At 39.2% G+C, this 15,841-nt stretch overlaps 1 long non-coding RNA gene across 1 annotated transcript; it reads right to left on the reverse strand.

Moving 5' to 3' along the window:
- Positions 1–1,530: 1,530 nt before the first annotated feature.
- LOC141380127 (uncharacterized) lies at positions 1,531–6,476 on the reverse strand. The gene is made up of 3 exons (XR_012397612.1): positions 4,151–6,476; positions 3,434–3,972; positions 1,531–2,929 (listed from the first exon to the last, which is right to left on the reverse strand). It is a non-coding gene; the product is annotated as an uncharacterized lncRNA (long non-coding RNA).
- Between the last annotated feature and the right edge of the window lie 9,365 nt (positions 6,477–15,841).

A 15,841-nucleotide genomic window follows, 5' to 3' on the forward strand; every position in this document is an offset into this window, starting at 1 on the left:
AACTCGACACAGAGGAACATTTACACCTCACTGCCAACTAGCGTTTCTGAAGTGTTAATGCAGACCAACAGAGACAGCAGCAGAAGTATAAATGCACAGCTACGCGCGTTGCCTGCGCCGGGGTTTACGCCGGTCACTTGACGCAGAAGTATAAACCAAGCTTCAGGAGCTAGACTCTGAGACACATCGATCTCACAAGATCTCGTCACACTCCTAGTGTAAACTTTTTCAACTCTTTGAAAAAAGAGTTTTTTTTATACACAGTAGGGTTGTCAAGAGACCATATCGATAAATAATTGACCATTAATGACAATAAATTGATCATTGATTTAATCATTTTCCATCCATAACTTGCATTGCTCTCCTAAAATTGTTCTCTTTACTTAATTTTCAGACCTGATGGTAACTAAAGAGGATAGTGGAAAAGCCAGTCATAGCATCAATACTAAGGAGAAGACACATCTGTGTTCTGTGTGCGGAAAGAGTTTTGCACATCGTTCGTATTTAATTGCACATCAGAAGATCCACTCTGGAGAGAAACCATTCACATGCACTCAGTGTGGGAGGAGTTTCAGATATTCATCACAACTGAATGAACACATGATGACCCACACTGGAGAGAAGCCACACGAGTGTGATCAATGCGGAAAAAGATTTTTGAAGGCTTCAAACCTGAAGGTCCATTTTGGAGTTCATACAAAGGAGAAGCCTTATCCGTGTCCTGTGTGTGGAAAAACGTTTGCACGTCCGTCACTTGTAAAAGAACATGAGCAGATCCACATTGGTGTTAAAAAGTATCAGTGTCTCGTGTGTGAGAGGAGTTTTCTTAGACCTGGAGAACTGAAACGGCACCAGAAGATTCACACCGGAGAGAGACCGCACAAATGTGATCAATGCGGCAGAGCGTTTTCAAGGTCTGCACAACTAAAGAAGCATCTGAACATTCATGGAAAGGAGACACAATCAGTTCCTTGATAGTAAAGAGTTTTACACTTTAATGAAATTAATCTTTCTGAAAACTACTCTGTATTCATCAACGTCCGATTTGATAGTCAGCTGTTAGTATGTTAATAAACCCCAATCTTTTCTAAATAGGACACACTTTATCACAATCAGCACTTCACACTCGGTTTTCACCATACAGGGCAGACTGCAAACATTGTTGTGCCATTCATCCAGGAACATCAGCTCATGCAGCATGATAATGCACGGCGACATGATGAAGGATCTGTACACAATTCCTGGAAGCTGTAAACATTCCAGTTCCTCTGTGGCCAGCTATATTCACCTGACATGTACTGAGCATGTTTCGGCGTATACGACAGCGTGTTCCTGTTCCAGCCAATATCCAGCAACCTCACGCATCCACTGAAGAGGAGTCGATCAACATTTCACAGTCCGCAATAAGTGAAGTTTATTCATAAACTAATTTCGAGAGGATCACGTGCTGATGATTTATCACGGCTGGTCTCGAATTTGCTAATCAGTATCCTCCAATCATTCGAGACCCAAGCTACTATAAATAACCACAGTTTTCAATTCGCTTTATCTTCGTTTGGAAGAAACCCCCCTCCTCCCCTTTTCCTTCTCTTTTACCTCCAACTGGGCGACACGGCGGCCCAGTGGTTAGCACTGCGAGCCCCACAGCAAGAACACCGCCAGCCCTGGCCCCCTAGGACCGGTGGATGTTTCTGTGAGGAGTTTGTATGTTCTCCCCGTGTCCGCGTGGGTTTTCCCCGGGTGCTCCGGTTTCCTCCCACCATCCAAAGACATTCAACATACATAAAAACCAAGCATTTATCTAACCCTTGTGTTCCCTTAGCTACAGCAGCGGGGGAGTTCTGAGATCCACCGAGCTCGGACTCCTCTCACGCTCCGCCAAACGGGAGGAAGCCCCGGACTCGAGGAGTCCTTGAGCTCGGGGCTCTCTCCCGGAACAGCATGCCAAACAAGCTTTTATAAATCATCAGCTAAGTGTGAACTCTTGAAACAACCTCGATTGACTGTTTGTCACATATTGAGCATGTTTTGAGCGCGTTCCAGTTCCAGCCAATATCCAGCAACCTCACGCATCCAACTCCTGGAAGACAAAAACCTTCCAGTTCTTGCATAGCCAGCATACTCACTGGACATGTCACATATTGAGCATGTTTCGGCGTATACGACAGCATGTTCCAGTTCCAGCCAATATCCAGCAACCTCACGCATCCACTGAGGAGAAGTCGACCAAGATTTTACAGTCCGCAATAAACAACCTGATCGAATCTATTTGAAGGTGACTCTGTGCTCAAAACAGATACTGACTGGCCACACCTGCCAGGTGTATGGATTATCTCGGCAAGCTTATGAAAAATGGGGGCAAAATCAAAAGTGCTGCCTTCGTTTTATTGTGGTTGATCATAATTATGCAAAATACAGTGGTTATACAGTGGTTTGGCTGTCAGAACCAGCAAAGCCTGAAGATAAAGTTGGTTTTATATACACACATTTGTTCAGTGACATCTTGTGACATGCTCCCTATATTGTTACCATAGTACTTTGAATATTGGATTGAAATGACATGTATTCGTGACTTGAAATCAACATTAGCTCTATTTATTTGACTGTGAACAATGTTGTACTTTGATAGACGTTGGTTGCAAAGAATGCTTTTGTGAAATTGTATTAAGGAGAAAGTCTGAATGTGTTAAGATAAAACTAAATATACTTCATTCAGCAAAGCGTTCTCTGCTAGGCCTAAAAACAGATCAAACATCAGAGTCACTTATTTATGTTATTTATTTATTTTTATGTTTATTTCTTATAGCCTGTTCTCTTTATTTCATAGCTTTGCTGTTGGTTGCATTGCTTCTAGTAATTTCAAATTTCAGCAGTCGTGTTTCCAGCATTACAAAATTCTCCCTGGAGCCTTTAAGGCTGATTTATACTTCTGCGTCAAACACCGGCGTATGCTACGGCGCTGACGCATAGCCCTTCGCCGTGGCCGTCACCGTCACTGACGTGCACCTCTCAAAAAATGTAACTACACGTCGCAACAACGCGTAGCGCAAGCTCTGTGATTGGTCTGCTTGGTAGCACTGACGAGTCTGGGCGGGACAGAGAGCCGCGCGAATGGCGCGAGCGATTGTTTACAAGTGTGGAGTCCCATTAAGGAGCTCCGGATGGAAAGTTTTGTTTTGTGTTTACCTCATAGTTAAAGTTGTTGCACGTCCGCCGGTTCCTGCCTCAAAATGAGCGAGTTTGAGCCACTTGTACATCCCGGAAGTGTTCAGGAAACGCAAAAAAGCAGAGAAGAAACTCGACACAGAGAAAGATTCACACCTCACTGCCAACTAGCGTTTCGGAAGTGTTAATGCAGACCAACAGAGACAGCGCGCAGAAGTATAAATGCACAGCTACGCGCGTTGCCTGCGCCGTGGGTTACGCCGGTCACTTGTAACGTGTAGTTACATTTTTTGAGAGGTGCACGTCAGTGACGGCGATGGCCATGGCGAAGGGCTATGCGTCAGCGCCGTAGCATACGCCGGCGTTTGACGCAGAAGTATAAATCAGCCTTCAGTATGAATATTAACCAAGTCAAACTGTAATAACCAGGCTTTTTCTTTAACTGAGGCACTTCTGCTCCAACATAACCCATGTGTTCTTTATAGTAACTGTGTTGTTTTAGTGTATTGACCATGGTTTTACTAGAGTTAACATGGTTAGTAAGTGCAAAGCTAGATTAATTTAGGATTACCATAGTTAACCTCAAACTAACCATAGCTTAGTCTCTGCATTTTGCGTGTTAGATGCTTCAGTAATTGCTCTGTTAGACTTTATTTTTGAGTAGTATTTATGGATTGTATTGCTGTAGTGTCATTATGATGTTATTAATTAATTTAGGACACCGCTGAAGGCCTATGAGTGAGATGCATGCCCCGTCACTGGCAAACGAACACAAAACAAAGCTTGATTTTTGCATGCTGTTGAATTCTGTTAATGCACAGGTGTCAAACTCAGTTCTAAAAGGGCCGCAGCTCTGCACAGTTTAGTTCCAACCCTAATTAAACACACCTGATCAAACTAATCGAGTCCTACAGGTAAGTGTGTTGGAGCAGGGTTGGAACTAAACTGTGCAGGGCTTCGGCCCTCCAGGAATTGAGTTTGTCACCCCTGTAATGCATATCCATCACCTGTAATGCTGTTAATCTTTCATCAAGAAGGTTTTCAATCAGCAAAGCCTTCTCTGCTAGGCCTAAAATCAGACCAAACATAAGAGTTACTTATTTAATTTAATTAGATATTTATTTTTTCCATATAATATTTATTTCCTTTAGTCTGTTCTGTTTATTTCATAGATTCACTCTTTTTTTTTTTTGAACAACTTGATTATTTGGATCAGCTGTGTTTAATTAGGGTTGCAGCAAAACTGGAGCTGCGGCCTTTCAGGAATTGAGTTTGAGACCCATGCTGTAGACATGACGTCGCCAATCTCCTTCCTGGAGGGCTGGTTTCTCTGCAGGGTTTATCTCTTATATCTCCCAGAATGCAATGCAATTGTGACATCACAGCATTGTAGTGCTCAGGGGTTTAAGGCAGGGGTGTCCAAACTCGGCCTTGGAGGGCAGGGGTCCTGCATAGTTTAGCTCCAACTTAATTCAACACACTTACCTGGAAGTTTTAGTATAGCTAGAAAGAGCTTGATTAGCTGATTCGTTTAATTGGGGTTTGAACTGAAATATGCAGGGCACTGGACCTCCAGGACCGAGTTTGGGTACACTTGGTTTAAGGCATTCAATTTAAACCCTTTCAGATGCTGCGCCAGTAGTGGACACTAATGTAATAGATGACGTACATCCGAGTCAACTAGATGAAGGGACTACAGTGTGTTGACATCATTCATGATGGTGTAATGCAGGGGCGATTTTAGGATTTTCATTTTAGGGGGGCTCCTTCGTGAGATACAGGTGATACAAGTGATCTATATCAAAGAAATGCAAATAAGCAGATATTCTAACAATTTATTGACAAACACACACCTCGATCTCTCGCTGTCCACGGCTGTGGTTTCCTGATCAAATGAAAAACAAAAGACTGGGAGGAGGCAAATTCTGCCACCGTTTTCATATCAAATTTAGGGGACTGAGGTGATAATTTAGTGCAGTTTATGAGCAATTGCAAAGTTTTAGGGGGGCTACAGCTCACCTAAAGTAGACCTAGCAACGCCCATGGTGTAATGACCATTGTTCTAGGCTGACCAAACATATCACAAATATATAGTCAGAAGTCATAATTCAGTCCGTTAAAACATCACCATCGTCTCACAGGATTCTTACAATTAAGTTCTGCAACCCAAACGAAGCAAGTCTTGAGATTACCCGTTGCTCATTTCATTAGAACTGAATCAGTTGTCTAAGTTTGGTTCAGACGGTGCTGTAATGTGTCAGTCAGAAAGATAAACTTTACACATTTAAGAAAAAAAAAGTTATTTAAACTTTTGTTATTTCTAAAACTATTCCAACATCACATGTTTTTATTTAATTAGCCTTTTGGTAGGCTAGTCATTTTTTTAATGTTACGGTTTACTAATCATCTTGTAATATTTTGTAAAAACGTTTGTTTACTGATGTTACATAAAGAAAAGACCATTTTATATTGTTTATATATCTTTCAGCCATGAAGGATTACGTTTGCTTTTTAATTATTGCTCCTTAGCTTTTAAAGTGCCTAATAAACAGTATTTTCACCCACTGATCTATATATGATGTTCTCTATTATAGGACAGTAATTTCACCTCACGCTTTTTCTCTGTATTTAGCCATTGTTTTTGTTTTGTTATTTGGCGCGTTTATGAATATCTTCCCGCCTTGCGGCGATGACGTCAGCACTGACGCGTTCATTCAGCGTCGAGTCTTCAGAGCTGAGGTGAGTCGTTGACGCTTTTTCTCGTGTTTACACAACAATAAAACACACTTTACAGTTTATTAAAGCGACAATCTGCGACTAGTTTCTGCATTGAGTTCACCTCTATCTGTGTGTCTGCTGACCAAAACAGTACAGCAGGCAGAGAGGAGCTCTGAGGGGACAATATGAGCTCAGTGTTTGTGTGTTTCTGTTAGTGTGTTCGTTTTTAAAGATTGGAGAATCGCAAAATATGAACTATGAATGTAAGAGGAATGTTGCTTAGCAGATATTTGAAGTTTTACACAAAAAAGCAACAACATTGCTTTGTGGTTCTCATTAGGTTTTTATGATTTGTCTATTTACATACCACATGGATGTGTTAGCAATCAAAATGTTGTATTGTGTGAATATTAGGTATTTAAACTATAGATTTCTAAAAAAGTAGTTGCTTAAACTACATTATTTATGCTGCAAACAGAATAAAATGAGCTGATCTGCTGCTGTTTAATGTGTTGGGCATCCGCTGTGTAAAACATATGCTGACTAGTTGGCGGTTCCTTCTGCTGTGCATCCCCTGATAAATAAAAAGACTTAATAAAAAATGAATTAATGATTAATATTAACCTCATATAATAAGACTTGTGGACACAATGTTTTCAGCACCGCCACAAGGAGATCATTCTCAATGTTTAGTTGTGGCCTGTATTTATTTTTATTGTACTTGATTGCCATAAAAGTGTCAGAAAGTTTAACCCGGTGCTATAAAATCAATCTGAATTAAGCATTAACAACTTATATTGAATATATATCGTAAAAGTTCAATATAAAAAATAATTATCGAGATTGCATTGTTGCCATATCGCCCAGCCCTCTGTAAGCACACCAATTCCATGAGAAAATTGAAGACTGGTGGCTTTTTATTTGCATGTTTACGTAACTATTCCTACTATTTTCATCTTCTGTGGGTTATGGATAAAATATGCTAATTCTAATAGATTAAGCAGATTTATTTGACTTTTGGAAATCACAGAGCGACCCCGTCTTGGTCTCGACCCTCACTTTGGGAACCACTGATCTACAATATAATAATGATTTATTAAATTAAGAGTAAATTATTCAGATTTTTCTGTTTACTTTATTGCAGCTTGTCCTCCTTCAGTTCAACTGTAAATGCTGGAATATTCCCATCAGTCTACAAGTGAAGACGAGCATCAGACCATCAGGAAGAAGAGAAATCTGCAAAGACAGAGTTTATTGAAGGACAGTGAGAAGATGAGTGATCCAGAACCCTGCAGAATTAAACAGGAAGACACTGAAGAACTAATAGGTTTGTGTTTATTCATTACTCTTCAATAATGAGGCTGAACAACACTAAGGTTGTGAATCTTTACATTTTCACTCATTTTAGGGTTTTTTCATATTATTTTTTATGCACTGCATCCTTCATTTTTCTTCATGTTTGCAATTTTGTTTTAATTTAATGTCAGAAATATGAACTGAATTGAGCCTTTAATTTTGCTAAAAACACTTTTGACTGCATCAAACAATAATAATAATGAGCACATGTTCAGCGCTGTGTTCTGCTGGAGAGATGGAGTTTCACAGTGAGCTTTTAGCAGGGTTCTGCTTCTGTTGTACCTTCAGTGTCAGTGAAAGACAAAACTCACAAGCAGACAAATGTGCCCAGATGAGGCTTTTCAAATATGAGGAGCATTTTTAACCTCTTGCACATCGATCTCGCCTCCCTCACTTCACTATTTTTTTTCACTGTTGATCTCTGCTGGAGCGCCACCTGCTGTTTACAGACTTAATAACTCGCCTCCTAAAATGAACTTATTTGCTTAATTTCAGATGTGAAGCAGGAGAGTGAAGAACTGAATGAAGATGAGGAGAAACATCAGGTCAAAAGTGAAGAAAAAACCCAATCAGAGACTGAAAGTATTTCAGTGAAAGCAACAGCAGTAAATAGTTTGACCTGCACTCAGTGTGGAAAGAGTTTCACCCGCAAAAGCGGTCTCAATGATCACATGAGGATCCACACTGGAGAGAAACCTTTCAAGTGTCCACACTGCGACTGGAGATTTAGTAATTTAGGAAACCTCAAATCACACATAAGGCTTCACACTGGAGAGAAACCTCACCAGTGTTCACAATGCGGCAAGAGATTCAGTCATCCAGGAGTTCTAAAATCACACTTGAGGATCCACACCGGAGAGAAACCTTACAAGTGTTCACACTGCGGCAAGCAATTCAGTGTTTTAAGAAACATGAAAAGACATGAGAGCACTCACACTGAAGAGAAACCGTATCACTGCACTGCTTGTGGGTCGAGATACTTGTATTTATCATCTCTACAAAAACACACACTAAACTGTCAGAGTAAGTAGATCATCTAAACACCCACAGCCATATCACCCTGCAGCCCAAGACCGGTTACTCACTGAAGTTAAGCAGGGCTGAGCCTGGTCAGTACATGGAGACCACATGGGGAAACTAGATTTCTGTTGGTAGTGGTGTTATTGAGGGCGGTAGGGGGCGCTCAAACTGCGGTCTGTGTGGGTCCTAATGCCCCAGTATAGTGAAGGGTACGTTATGTTGTTGGTGGGCGCCGTCTTTTAGATGAGACATTAAACCAAGCTCCTGACTGTCTGTGGTCATTAAAAATCCTATGGCACTTCTCGTAAAGAGTAGGGGTGTAACTCCAGTGTCCTGGCTTAATTCCCTTCATCAGCCCTTACCCATCATGGCCTCCCAATTATTCTTATGTTCAGATATTGCATCTTTTGCAAACGCAAGTTAACAAAAAGGAAGTAGTGCGAGTCACACTTTCCACATATTTTTGACACACAGTGAACGGCTCCATAAACAACAATAAAGGACACAGCAGATGCTGTTATTCTGCTTAGCAGAGACACAGGAGATCTTGGGTTCTGTTGTACCTTCAGTGTCAGTGAAAGACTCAAAACTAGACAAATGTGCCCAGATGTCGGCTTTTAAAGTAGTTGGAGCATTTTTAATTACACACACTGTCGGCTACATCACTATAGTATGTGATGGCAAAGTTTGAAAAGATAGAGCAAATGAAAAGCGAAAGCGTCATCTATATTATTATAGTTGTAGTTACAACCCCAAATCGGAAAAAGTTGGGACAGTATGCACATTTAAAAAAATAGCTGGGACAGGAGCAGTTCAGGGCTCGTGATCAGGTAAATTGATGAAATAACGATGTGATTGGAAACAGGTGATTGTAATTATGATTGTGTACAAAAGCAGCATCCAAGAAAGGTCTAGTCCTTTAGGTTTGGACATCCTGCGTTGAATAGTGGACTGTTAAGAGTAGGAAAACATCCAAATGGATATTGTAATAATTGAAAGGAAGAAGAAAGTATAGAACATATCATAAAGAAATGTCCATTATATAAAAAGGAAAGGAATATGATGATAGACATTGAGGAAAATAATGTAAACAAAGATATTAATAGTATGTTAAGTAGTAGAATAGAAGATAGTAAATTGAAAGCTTTATTAATGTTTTTTAGAGAAACTGGGTTGTATAATAGAATATAAATTAATAAGTATAAGAGGAAAAAAAAAAAAAAAAAAAATAAATAAAAATTCAATTCTGATCCACACTCCTAACCAGTAGATGGCGGAAATGCATCATAAAGTTGTTTGCCAACCGCCAATAAAAATCAAGGAAGAAGAAGAAGGTCTAGTCCTTTAGGAGCACCACCAGTTTGCCAACAAATACGTGAGAAAGTTATTGAAATCTTCAACAACGGTTTTCCTTAAAGAAAGATAGGAAGACAGAAGACATTCAAAACTGTCCCAGCAAACTCACAAGCAGAGAAATGTGGCCAGATGTCGGCTCTTTAAGTAGTCGGAGTATTTTTAATTACTCGCGCACACTAATCACAGTCATTTAGAGGTTTAAAGTGAATTTGGAGTTTGAGAAGACAGCTCTGCAGTTTTGCTGCCGGTGAGTCGATGACTGTTGATGACAAGGTGTTCATGACTCTCATTAATATACGGCCCTCCAGGAATTGAGTTTAAGCAGTGGTTCTCAAACTGGGGGTCGCAGAACAATTTCAAGGGGTCGCGAAAGTGATTTAAAAATTGTGTAATTTTCAGTGATTATAATATATATTTTTCAGTATTAAATGAAAGATAATTAAATAAAATATATTACTGAAGTTAGTATTTTTAAAAAGGTGAATGTAACATCATAACTGTGCCGCAAATAACTCGATAGTTATCAATACAGCACGCATCTGCATGTGAAAACCGCAACTGCAGAGATGGAATTTATAATTCGCAAATCTAAAAATGTTGATGAAACTGTGGACAGTTTGGCTGAGTGATCAGAACCGTCTACTTTGACTAAATTCAGAAAGTATTTAGGACGCATTCAGGCATTATGCATCTTTGCAGTTGAAACGTAGCGCTCAGGAACAGTTTAAAACAGTTGTCATGTCAACTTGCTGCAGTAAACAACGCCTGCAACGCTTGCCCCGCCTTCGTGCTCTTCTTATTGGCCCATTGCTCTAGAACTGAAAGCGATTTAATTGGTTAAAACGGAGGTCAATTACTCAGTCAACGCCTTCTGCATTCAGATGACCGGGAGAGCTGAGATACAACCGTGAAAATGTAACGTGCTGAAAATAAGAGAAAGAAAACGACACTGACAGATTTAGTTTTAGAAACCAACTAAAGCTTCAAATAATGGCATGTAATGAATGTTAATCCACCACCTACACTTTTCGAAGAGTGGATAAAAGACTTCCAAATGCTTCAAGTCCGCTATGAAAATAACTAAAGCGTTCACTGTAAAGTCTGTGGGACGGAATTTTCAGGTAATTGTTTGCCACATCTACACCTTACCACACGTGAGAACACTGCACAGTAACACATCGTTAACAGGTTTATGCATGTCAAGCAGTGCGTGCAGGGCCGGTAAGCGGTCCGTGTATCTTTTGGTCTCTCAGTTATGTTATAAAAATATATTTTCTTGTGATAACGGGATTTCGTTGAGACACATTTTCCTCACGCATCCATATATATTTTTCCAGCTTGTTATTTGTGATTAGTGTTGATTTTAAATGCAAGAAACCTGTTTATAAAACTTGCGAGGTAAATTTTGGCTGGTGCGCCTACATTTTTTAAAGTGCTACCAAGCAAAAATGTTAATTTCGAGCCCTGTGTTGTGTAGTAAATATAGTTAAAATATTGTGAACAGCTTAAAATAAGTTATTTCTATTGTTTGTGTGTGCTTTGGTTGTGGGGGGTCGCGAGTTCTTGACGATCTTACATTGGGGGTCGCTGGCTTAAGTTTGAGAACCACTGGTCTAGAGGAACTGTTAAAATCTAACCTCTTAAAATGAACTTTCAGATGTGACGGTGAAGGAGGAGAGTGAAGAACTGAATGAAGATGAGGAGAAACATCATGTCAAGAGTGAAGAAAAAACCCAATCAGAGACTGAAGATAGTATTTCAGTGAAAGGAACAGCAGTGAAAAGTCACACCTGCACTCAGTGTGGAAAGAGTTTCAGCTTTAAAAGCAATCTAAAGCAACACATGAGGATCCACACTGGAGAGAAACCTTACCAGTGTTCACACTGCGACAAGAGATTCAGTCATTCAGAAAACCTGAAAGGACACATGAGGAATCACACTGGAGAGAAACCTTACAAGTGTTCACACTGCGACAAGACATTCAGTGTTTCAATATACCTGAAATCACACTTGAAGATCCACACTGGAGAGAAACCTTACCAGTGTTCGCACTGCGACAGAAGATTTAGTCATTCAGAAAACCTAAAAGCACACATGAGGATTCACACTGGAGAAAACCTTACAAGTGTTCGCACTGCGACAAGAGATTCAGTGATTTAAGATACCTGAAACCACACGAGAGGATCCACACTGGAGAGAAACCTTACCAGTGTTCATACTGCGGCAAGAAATTCAGTGTTTCAAGATACCTGAAATCACACTTGAGGAGTCACACTGGAGAGAAACCGTATCACTGCACTGCTTGTGGGAAGAGCTTCACACATTCGTCTTCTCTACAGTTACATACAAAAAACTATCACAGTAAGTAGATCATCTAAAGGTCCAGGTTGCATTATTGAGGATAAAGACTGTCCCAGCAAATCCACAACTAGGCAAATGTGCCCAGATGTCGGCTTTTAAAGTAGTTCGAGCATCCTAACTCCTAAACATCTACAGTTTGCAGACATGTATTTTAGTCAGTATTGATTGCACTGTCAAGTCTCTCGAAAGAATCTGTTCAGAACTAACCTCTTAAAATGAATGTTTACTTCATTTTCAGATGTGATGGTGGTGAAGAGCGAAGATGAGGAGAAACATCATGTCAGAAGTAAAGAAAAAACTTTCACCTGCACTGAGTGTGGAAAGAGTTTTGGGCGCAAACGCAATCTCATTCTTCACATGAAGATCCACACTGGAGAGAGACCTTACCAGTGTTCACACTGCGACAAAACATTCAGACATCCAGAACACCTGAAAGTACATGAGAGGACTCACACTGGAGAGAAACCGTACCAGTGTTCACACTGCGAGAAGAGATTCAGCTGTTCAAGATACCTGAAATCACACGAGAGGACTCACACTGGAGAGAAACCTCACCAGTGTTTACGTTGCATGAAGAGATTCAGCTGTTTAAGAAACCTGAAATCCCACTTGAGGACTCACACTGGAGAGAAACCGTATCACTGCACTGAATGTGGGAAGAGTTTCACATCCTCATCTTCTCTACAATTACACTCAAAACACTATCACAGTAAGTAGAGCATCTAAAGATTCAGCCCTTCCAGGTCAAGATATTTAGGATATCTGTGCCATCCTCAGGAGTTGTCCCTAGTGGAATAACAAATTAAATATATATAAAGCATTGAAAACATTAGTATTCGTGTGATCAATTGACAATGCTGCCAAAAATATTGTAACATAGAATACTGAAGTTTATTAATGTGACTAATAGTGTAATTCGGGACGATTAAAGAAATTAAGACATGTTTGTATGATTATTTATAATTATAAAATTAGCAGTTAAATTTAAATTTACATTTAGTCATTTACATTTAGTCATTTAGCAGACGCTTTAATCCAAAGTGATATATATATATATATATATATATATATATATATATATATATATATATATATATTTATTTATTTATTTATTTTTATTATTTTTTATTTTTGAGTACAGTTAGTGGTATAGCCAGAGAGGCAACTGCAGATTAGGCAGGGAAGTGGAGACTAAATAGTTGAGTTTTTAGTCGTTTCTTGAAAATAGCGAGTGACTCTGCCGTTCTGATGCAGTTCAGGAGTTCATTCCACCAACTGGGCAGATTGAACGCGAGAGTTCGGGAAAGTGATTTCTTCCCTCTTTGGGATGGAACCACGAGGCGACGTTCATTCACAGAACGCAAGTTTCTGGAGGGCACATACATCTGCAGAAGTGAGAGCAGATAAGAAGGAGCAAAGCCAGAAGTCGCTTAGTAAGCAAACATCAGAGCTTTGAATTTGATGCGAGCAGCAACTGGCAGCCAGTGCAAACGGATGAGCAGCAGAGTGACATGTGCTCTTTTAGGTTCATTTGACATAGCAGAGCTACATGATATTGGAAAAATATGACAATAATTAGTTTTTCTGTGATTATTTAGTGCAATATGATAGTTTTCAGACTTACCGTTGAGGAGCCAACCACATTCAGCTGGTAATCAGAAATTGTAGCAGTAAAATATTATGTCTCCATTCCCTCCTTCAGGAAACGAGGGTTACGATATTAACCAAGATGTTCTCTTTCAGGTCAGAAACTCATTACATCATTTTAAAAATGTTAAGGGTTACTGTATGGAACGCACCAAAGTTGCTGATTCTGTTACGTGTAACCTTCCAACATCCCCTGGTGCTTTAAATCACCAGGAACTTGGAATACTACAATTAACAAGGGAGTCGTAACAATTATGGATGATATTGCACGGCCACATGATGAAGGATCTGTACACAATTCCTGGAAGCTGAAAACATCCCAGTTCCTCTGTGGCCAGCTATATTCACCTGACATGTCATGTACTGAGCATGTTTCGGCGTATACGACAGTGTGTTCCAGTTCCAGCCAATATCCAGCAACCTTACGCATCCACTGAAGAGGAGTCGACCAACATGTTCGGAATAAACAACCTGATTGGCTCTATGTAAAGGTGACTCTATGCTCAAAACAGATACTGACTGGTTTGCTGAATGGCCACACCTGTCAGGTGTATGGATTATTTCGGCAAGCTTATGGAAAATGGGGGCAAATTTTTATTGTGCTTGATTGTAATTATGCAAAAAACAGTGGTTTAGCTAGCAGGGTTAGCAAAGCCTTAAGATAAAGTTGGTTTTATATACACACATTTGTTCAGTGACAATATGCGCTCTATATTGTTTACCATGGTACTTTGAATATTGGGATTAAAATCACATGTACGTGTGACTTGAAATCAACATTAGCTCTATTTATTTGACTGTGAACAATGTTTTACTTTGATAGACGTTGGTTGCCATTCAGAAGCTCCGCCACTAGTGGACACTAATGTAATCAATGACGTACAGCCGAGTCTACGTGACGGAGGGACTACAGTGTGTTGACGTCATTCACGATGGTGTAATGACCATTGTCCCGGGCTGACCCGACATATCACAAATATATAGTCAGAAGTCATAATTCAGTCAGTTAAAACATAACCATGATCTGACAGGATTCTTACAATTAAATTTTGTAACCCAAATGAAGCAAGTCTTCGGTTTACCTGTTGCTCATTTCATTAGAACTGAATCAGTTGTCCAAGTTTGGTTCAGACGGTGCTGTGATGTGTCAGTCAGAAAGATAAACTTTACACATTTAAGAAAAACAAGTTACTTAAACTTAATTTATTTCTAAAACTGTACTCTGACATATATGTTTTAATTTAATTAGCCTTTAAGTAGGCTAGTCATTTTTTAAATGTTACTGTTTATTAATCATCTTGTAATATTTTGTAAAAATGTTTGTTTACTGATGGTAGTTAGAGGAGCGCGGGGCACAAAGTAATGCAGGGTTAAATATAACACATAGTTTTAAGATATTTGATTAGGGTTAACCATGGCATGCTTCCTGACAATTATTACAGCATAAAAGTATTTTTTATTGTAGTCAATTTATTATTATTATTTTTTTAAAGTAAGAGTACGTAAAATCTTATATTGTTGTGACGACAGTGTTCTAGGCTAAAAGATGGAACCATTTTAAAAGATGTAAAAAACACAGTGACTGCTAGCCAGTTTTGGAGAAAACACCACACCACGGGGTTAGTTGTTACAGGGTGTTACAATTAAGCCACATGCACCAATTAAACTTACAAAATAATAATTTTTACATTTTGTTTATGATGTGGACTACTTTTTTATTTTAAAATGTTTTTAATAGAAAATATTTTTTTATAGGAAAAATATATTTTATTGATAATGCAAATAAATGCATGGTATAATAATGGAAAAAATGGGTGATAATAATGTAAATAGATTCAAATGTGTTTATCCAATAAATAAAAAAACATACTATGTAGAATAAAACAGAAATGAGCCAATTGCTGAGGAAATATAGCTACTATTTAAAGTAAACAAATTAAATTAACTGTGTGAAATCTGCCTTTGTAACCATGTCACAATTAACCTTCGATATATATATATATATATATTTATATGATGTTCTCTATTATAGGACAGTAATTTCACCTCACGCTTTTTCTCTACACGTAGCAATTGTTTTTGTTTTGTTATTTTGCGCGTTTTTGACCGTCCTCCCCCCTTGCGGCGATGTCGTCAGCACTGACGCGTTCATTCAGCGTCGAGTCTTCAGAGCTGAGGTGAGTCGTTGACGCTTTTTCTCGTGTTTACACAACAATAA

The sequence above is a fragment of the Danio rerio genome, chromosome 22 (genome assembly GCF_049306965.1).
Source record: "Danio rerio strain Tuebingen ecotype United States chromosome 22, GRCz12tu, whole genome shotgun sequence".
NCBI classification, from domain to species: Eukaryota; Metazoa; Chordata; class Actinopteri; order Cypriniformes; family Danionidae; genus Danio; species Danio rerio.